Genomic DNA, 9,085 nt, shown 5'->3' on the forward strand with positions numbered 1-9,085 from the left:
CTCCTCAACTTCCTTCTTCCTGAATTGTGAACCACTTTCCACATAAAGCGGCTGCCACTATCACTGCTGGTGACCATTCCTTCCTTACCAGCTAAATCCTTCTCACACTCGCTCCCCAACTCATCTATGCGAAGCTTCAGCCTCCTATTTTCCTCCTGAAGAAGTAGAATCTCCTTCTTCAACACTTGAACCTGAGATTCTAAAACACTACAACAAGCCATGGTGCTTGGTAACAGCCCACACAAACTCCCAAGAGCTTAGGCAGGTATGAGCGCAGGTGACCACTGACCTCAGCGTACTGAGGTGCTGGATCTGTCAGGTTGCGAAGGATATGTGAGGCAATGGGCCACCATCGCAAGAACCTGGTTGAGCTGGCTACCACCAGACGAGCCTGGCTCCTGGCCGGGCTCCGGGAGTAATGAGACCCTCGGAACTCAACAATGGCATTACTTAGGTTCTTGATGATCTTGTACCTTTCCTGTGAACCGTTGCACCTCCCTGTCGCCCACTGTGATGAACATAGGTGTCTGTCAGTCTCGACATGCAGGTATAGTTCCATGATAAAAGCTTATTCTTCCTGGGACAGATACTGATCGCTTCTGAGCGCTTTGTGGGATTGTGTGACCTGCTGAATGCTAAGAATGGGGGCTCTCTCTCTCAGCCAGGCACGCTGCTGAAGCAAGGCTCCATTTGATAATGTCGTTTCCTTTACTGTGTCTCGAGTGCCAGCGCTTAGCTTTGGAGCAGTTTAGTCCATGTAGACCATATTTGTTGGCTTGTGCATCGCTGTAAATACATGTATATTCCGTAAAGAACAAAAAGACATCATACCGTGACTGGAACAATGCACAAATACCCCGCGCATAGGAGAGAGGAGCTTACGACGACGTTTCGGTCCGACTTGGACTATTTACTAAGTCACACTAACTGAAAAGAGATAGGTTAGGTAAGGTTCGTCAGGAAACTGGACAAGTGTTTCCTGACGCAGGTCTCAGATGATGAACCTCTATTGGAGCTTTTGGTCATCTGACCGAAGCCTACCGCTGGATTACCGGTCCACCCTTTTAAAAATTATGGTCAAAGTTATAACCATTTAGTACAGAAGAGATGGAGCTAGTATATACAGGCCAGGTAACAGGGATGGACATGGTGGTAAAATAAAGTAGGGGGAGTGGTTGGTGTGTGTGTGTGTGTGTACTCACCTATTTGTGATTGCAGGGGTTGATTCACAGCTCCTGCCTCTTAACTGATCGCTACTAGATCCTCTCTCCCTGCTCCCAGTGGTTTATCAAACCTCGTCTTAAAACTACGTATGACTCCTGCCTCTACTACATCACTTTCCAGACTATTCTACTTTCTGACAACACTGAAGAAATACTTCCTAACATCCCACTGACTCATTAGAGTTTTCGTCTTCCAACTGTGACCCCTTGTTTCTCTGTCCCATCTCTCGAACATGCTGTCTCTGTCCAAGTTGTCAATTTCTGGCAGTATATGTCGTTATTATGTTTCCCTTAAGCCTCCTGTCCTCCTGTGTCATCAGGCCGATTTCCGTTAACCTTCGTTTGGTAAATACTTATGGTGCTCTTTATTTTATTAATAGCCTATCATAATGCGTTTTAAATGTTCTCATAATGCACCCTATGGATTTTCCGTGTCTAGGAAAATTTTGCAATGCATAGCTTTTCCATTGTGAGGTTATCTAACAATATTACTCTTAAATTAACAAGGGCTATCCGTTATAGAGAGTCCCACAGTCATTTTGTTTGTAGTAAGAGCCAGGTTGACTCTCCTGCTACACCTCAGAAGTCAAATACATCTTGCTGTTTCATCAGGTGAGGCCGCTGCTCTCATTTATAATGAAATCACTGTCTTCTGAAGCACTGTCTGTTGTCCAACTTAGCTATTTACAAGAAATTCAGAACCATCATTGCGGACTGACTGACCTCTTACCTAGTCAGAAAACGGTAGTAGCGGTGGCATGTATTATGCTCAGAACAATTTTCTCCACTTGCGCTGCCAGTCCGCTCCTCCTGCTGCTTCACTACTTTAGTCCACAGCTAGGCTATACCTTCAAAATTCTTGCTTCCAAACTCATGCAAAACCAGACGCATTTCGGTTGCTGCGCGATGTGTATTCGTGTATTTGTGCATTTATAAATACACTTATTGTTTCTATTTCTGTGCAAATATACACAGGTAAGATATATATATATATATATATATATATATATATATATATATATATATATATATATATATATATATATATATATATATATATATATATATATATAATGCAAAACAACCACTGTGAAAGAGTAGTGAAATTCCAAGCACTTTCGTGACTACTCACATTGTCAAGGAACTATGAAAGTAATACATCAAAGGAAGGCAATTAAAGGGCTTAGACTACACCTCACAGTCAACCCCCACAACAAAGAAACACCTGATGCGCGACAATACCAGACTCGTAAGAAAAGAGGAACACTGCAGTAGGTCCGCTGGTCCAACTAGACAGGTCCTCACGACATCCCACTAACTAAATCTTCTACCCAAGAAATAAGGTTTATTATTTGTCTAATGTATTATTAAACTCTAACCGAATTTTATTAATTATAAATGAGTCTAATTTATATAAACCTAAGGAAATATTCATATTATTTTCAAAACTGCTTTTTATGAAACAAGATTCAATTATATTTCTGTCAACCATGGACTTGCATTTGGCACGGTGCTCAGGAGTCCAAATAATAGTGAAGCACAGTGATCGCAAAACACGTAGACTATTCTCTCCTGACTGCCTATGACACAGACAAAGAAGACTTAATCAAAGACATTAGTACTAAGAACAAAGTCTCTGTTGACGAAATTTACAGACCTGAAAACTCTACCATCCTCAAAATCCGCTGTTCAAATCCTTCTGATGCCTCTACACTCTTTAATCAAGGAATCTTTGCCAAGACCATCCGCATTCCTCCAAACACTCTCTTCACTCCAAACTTTCACCCCATCACACAATGTCTGAAATGTTACAAATTCGGCCACAACAAAATCTCATGCACTTCCACACAAATCTGCTCCAGATGTTCAGCAACTGGCCACTTCTGGAACACTTGCAACCTCCCCCTTAAATGTTCTAACTGCGGCGGGTCACACACTGCAGTTGCAAATTCCTGCCCTTCTAGAAAAGACATTCTCTCCTCCCTCAGAGCTAGCCAACCTCCCTCCCTCCCCAACCCCTTCCCTGCACCTCCTCCCCTACCATACCTTCCTCTCCTAACCCTAATGCCTGGGCCTCCCCACGCACTTGGTCTACCTCTTCTACTCTACACACATCAAACACCAACACACAGACTACAAGCACTTCTCCTTCTACACCTACACCCACACTAGACTGCAAAACTAACTGTCAACTCGCCACTGCTGCCCACTCTGCGATGATAATATCTCTAGCTTACCAATCAGACTACTCGCATGTCCTTAACCTAATCTTGTCTGCTATCAATCTTCCCTCTTTAATTATCCCTCCTTCCTGCTTCTCTTCTAAGCCCCCTACAACCTCAACCTCCTCCCTCTCTCCCACCCCCCACTTCCTACACCCACACGCTCTCCTCCTCCCCTACCCCTCTTCACTATTTCTACCCCTCCCACCAACACCCCTACTGCTGCAGCCACGACCACCCCTCCCTCTACCTCCTTACCCACTTCCTCATCCCCAACCAAAGCTTCCACTTCCTCGTCCCTTCCTAAAGCTTCCACTTCCTCTGCATCTACCTTCACCCACTCCTCCACCACAACCAAAACTTCATCCAGGACCAACTCCTCCTCCTCCAGACAAAATCCACTCAAACCTAAACCTGCCCCAACTTCTGACAGACAGACCAAAGAACATAAAAACAGATCCATCTCTTCCTCCCCCTCCAGGAGACGGGTCCGTAGCACCTACAAACACACATCCACTGATGGCACCACTATCACGGGCTTTAATCCAAACTCCTCCCCCGACATTAACTTTGCTATGACGAAACCATTAAATCATGTTTAAGGTGATTCAGTTCAACGTACGTTCTTACTTTACAATTAGACACCTACTGGCCGAGCTCCTTGAAACAGAGAGGCCAGATATTGTTTTGCTAAACAGTACCTGCCTCAAAGCCATTCAACGTATCTGCCATTATGGTTATACTGCACTACAGTCCCCCTATGATCCCCACGATGGGGTTGCCATCCTTGTCAAATCCAAAATAAAACACGAATTTCTCCCAATCCCTTTTATACAACAACACTGTCTTGCGGTCAGAATACACGCCCACCTTGGCCCCTTTATCCTTTTCACCACCTATGCTCGCCCAAACACTACTCTCAACATACACGACCTTTCCTTAGTCTTCAACTACACCAACACACCAACATACCTACTAGCTGACATGAATGCCAAACACACCGCCTTTCATCACACCAGTAACAACCAACTTGGTCACCAATTACTCAACTTCACAAACCACAAACACCTAGTTCACCTCGGCCCAGACTTCAACACCTACAATCACACTGGCCAAGGCAAACCTGACATCATTCTGGCAAACCGAGCTTGCTCTCTCTTTCAACACTACATATCACCTGGCCCTATTACAGGCTCTGATCACATTCCCGTCATCTTACACATCTCCTCCAACCCTATCCTCATTCCAGCCACACCTTCTCCTACAAGAACGCTGACTGGGATGCCTTCAAACAACACATAGATAATACTAACCTCACCTATGATTACAACAACAAACCCATCTCTGACATTGACACTCAACTTGCTCTCATCCAGGACACCATTACACAAGCAGCCAACACCGCAATACCAAAGAAAACTCACACCACTCGTTATTCCTTCAAACCCTCAATCAGAACAAGAAGACTAATTATCTGTTACCACAACCGCTTTCTCTACAACACACAGAGATTTAATCAAGTCCAATTAGATCTCACTTATCTCAGAAACAACATTCTACACAGTCTAGACCAAGACCACAACAATCACTGGTCACAGCTCATACTACAAGCGGGCAAACAGTGTATCAACAACACCAAAGCCTTCTGGAACTTTATCAAAAAAATCAGAGGCACAACTTCCTCCAACAAATTCAAACACATCACCCACAACAACACACACATCTCAGACCCGCAGGCTGCTACTAACATCTTCAAACACATCTGGGAGAACATCTTCCACCTTCACCCACCCCACCCTAACGCTATTCAACACATTCAGAACATAGAACACTGGAACACTACACACACACACGAAACAACACCAGACAGCCACATTCATCTGGACTCTCTTACCTCCTCCCAAGAACTTGACACTCCTTTCAACAACACAGACGTTAAAACTCTCCTCAGACACCTTCCTCCCAAGGCCCCTGGTGCCTCTGGCCTAAACCGTATCATCTTGAAACACCTTCCTGACTCTATCATTACTGCCTACACAAACCTCCTCAATGCCTCCTTTGCCTCTGGATACTTCCCTTCCCTCTTCAAAGCTGCTACTGCTATCCTCCTTCCAAAACCCAATAAAGACCACTCTGATCCTAGAAACTATCGCCCTATCAGCCTCCTCGAAACTTTAGGAAAACTCTTTGAAAAACTCATCAATCATCGATTTCGCAGATATTTGGAACACAATTCTTTACTTTCTGATGGCCAGTTTCGCTTCAGAACACACAGATTCACACAGGATGCCATTATCATTCTCAACTACATCCACATAAACACAAAACAAAGAAACAGGACAGCCCTGGTTGCAAAAGACGTTGAAAAAGCCTTTGACACTGTCTGGCACGAAGGGCTCAAGTACAAACTCTGCACTAACTTCAACCTGCCTCTCAATACTCGTAAACTTCTCTGCAACTTCCTAGACGGCGGTACCATGAGAATCAAATTCCAAGGCTGTTACTCTGACTACTTCACACTAAATGCCGGAGTACCCCAGGGATCTGTCTTCTCCCCTACCCTCTACATTTTATACACTAACGACATTCCAACACCTGTATACCACAACTCCATCACACTAGCCTATGCAGACGACATTACACAACTTATCACTCATGCCAGTATATATACACTCACACACAAAACACAAAATGAGGAACAAAAATGGAGGATCAAAACCAATGCAGCTAAATCCAGCATTACGTATTTTAACTACAGGAAACGTGATCTTCCATTACCTGTCGAGCTCAGAACAGCTGACACCCGCACTTACACCCTCATCACACAATCTGTCACTGTCCTTGGCGATAATCTTGACTACCTTCTTCGTTTACACGGACACATTCACTCAAGGCATGCAATAGCTAGTAAGGCCCTTGCGGGCCTCTACAAGCTGAAACATGCCTCTTAACGCACCAAACTACACCTCTACAAACCCCTAATACGTCCTCTGATAACTTACTCTCCTCTAGCCCGCTCTCTTGCAGCAAAAACAAACTTACTTAAACTGCAGCGTGTCCAGAACAAGGCGCTGCGCTGGGTACTTGATGTCAGATGGGAGGACTTTGCCACAAGCGAGTCTCTCCATGCCCAATTAGACATCCCTGCGCTGAATCTGTACTGGAAGACGCTCAGTGACAGACAGATAGACAAACTTGAGACACGACATGACTAATGGACCTCTCTCCTTGACGAAGACATTCGCAGACCCACAAACCAACACAACCTTTTCTACTCCGTACGTGACCCTATTTACATATAACCTTGGATTCGCTGACATGTACCTTCTATGACAGGTACCATTCTCTGACCCTCGCCTTAGCTTTTGGGTTAAGACATGGCCCAGTTCTACACTCCTCTCTAGCGCTAAACGTTGCATGTCACTTCCTTCCCGCTCACCCCAACGGAGTCCCAACAGAAGAGCCTGAATTTCTCTTCTCAACATCTGTCCCACGATCGCCTTCGCTGCTGGGTTAAACCCTGGCTCTATTTCTACGACTAAGAACACTCTTCTCCAGCACTATTTTTCGTCTGTCCCATCTTCCCCGCTCATCCCATTTGGGATCTTACCTGAACTTTCGTTCGTTTGTTCGTTCGTTCGCTTCTTCTTCAGAAACTTCACGACTACGGTGCTCTTCGCACCTACTCCAAGGTTGAGGGACTGATTACCTCATCTTCTGTACATAGTCCTACTGTCTTCAAGCTATGTCCTAGAATTTGTATTGATAAAGCCACTGGATGGCGAAACGTCTACAATAAAGATACCCAGATGTTGCACATGTGTCTTAATCTCATCTTGTCGGTATTATATACCATTCTTGCACAACATTAACGAGTGTGTTCAATGCATCCATCCTTACTGGTGTTGTGCCAGAGTTGTGGAAGATGGCCAATGTGGTTCCTATATTCAAATCAGGGGATAAGTCCACTCCTTCAAATTACCGTCCAATAAGCCTGACATCTATAGCTGGCAAATAACTAGAATCAATTATAGCTGACATTATCAGGTTATAGGTAGTAGGTTGGTAGACAGCAACCACCCAGGGAAGTACTACCGTCCTGCCAGATGAGACAGAAACCTGTAACTGTTTTGCATGATGGTAGGATTGCTGGTTTCTTTTTCTGTCTCATAAACACGCTAGATAACAGGGATATCTTGCTACTCCTACTTACACTTTGGTCACACTTCACAGACACGCACATGCATATATATATACATACATCTAGGTTTTTCTCCTTTTTCTAAATAGCTCTTGTTCTTCTTTATTTCTTCTATTGTCCATGGGGAAGTGGAAAAGAATCTTTCCTCCGTAAGCCATGCGTGTCGTATGAGGCGACTAAAATGCCGGGAGCAATGGGCTAGTAACCCCTTCTCCTGTAGACATTTACTAAAAAAGAGAAGAAGAAAAACTTTATAAAACTGGGATGCTTAAATGTGCGTGGATGTAGTGCGGATGACAAGAAACAGATGATTGCTGATGTTATGAATGAAAAGAAGTTGGATGTCCTGGCCCTAAGCGAAACAAAGCTGAAGGGGGTAGGGGAGTTTCAGTGGGGGGAAATAAATGGGATTAAATCTGGAGTATCTGAGAGAGTTAGAGCAAAGGAAGGGGTAGCAGTAATGTTAAATGATCAGTTATGGAAGGAGAAAAGAGAATATGAATGTGTAAATTCAAGAATTATGTAGATTAAAGTAAAGGTTGGATGCGAAAAGTGGGTCATAATAAGCGTGTATGCACCTGGAGAAGAGAGGAATGTAGAGGAGAGAGAGAGATTTTGGGAGATGTTAAGTGAATGTATAGGAGCCTTTGAACCAAGTGAGAGAGTAATTGTGGTAGGGGACCTGAATGCTAAAGTAGGAGAAACTTTTAGAGAGAGTGTGGTAGGTAAGTTTGGGGTGCCAGGTGTAAATGATAATGGGAGCCCTTTGATTGAACTTTGTATAGAAAGGGGTTTAGTTATAGGTAATACATATTTTAAGAAAAAGAGGATAAATAAGTATACAAGATATGATGTAGGGCGAAATGACAGTAGTTTGTTGGATTATGTATTGGTAGATAAAAGACTGTTGAGTAGACTTCAGGATGTACATGTTTATAGAGGGGCCACAGATATATCAGATCACTTTCTAGTTGTAGCTACACTGAGAGTAAAAGGTAGATGGGATACAAGGAGAATAGAAGCATCAGGGAAGAGAGAGGTGAAGGTTTATAAACTAAAAGAGAAGGCAGTTAGGGTAAGATATAAACAACTATTGGAGGATAGATGGGCTAATGAGAGCATAGACAATGGGGTCGAAGAAGTATGGGGTAGGTTTAAAAATGTAGTGTTAGAGTGTTCAGCAGAAGTTTGTGGTTACAGGAAAGTGGGTGCGGGAGGGAAGAGGAGCGATTGGTGGAATGATGATGTAAAGAGAGTAGTAAGGGAGAAAAAGTTAGCATATGAGAAGTTTTTACAAAGTAGAAGTGATGCAAGGAGCGAAGAGTATATGGAGAAAAAGAGAGAGGTTAAGAGAGTGGTGAAGCAATGTAAAAAGAGAGCAAATGAGAGAGTGGGTGAGATGTTATCAACGAATTTTGTTGAAAATAAGAAAAAGTTTT

The sequence above is a fragment of the Cherax quadricarinatus genome, chromosome 22, assembly GCF_038502225.1.
Source record: "Cherax quadricarinatus isolate ZL_2023a chromosome 22, ASM3850222v1, whole genome shotgun sequence".
Classification (NCBI taxonomy): domain Eukaryota; kingdom Metazoa; phylum Arthropoda; class Malacostraca; order Decapoda; family Parastacidae; genus Cherax; species Cherax quadricarinatus.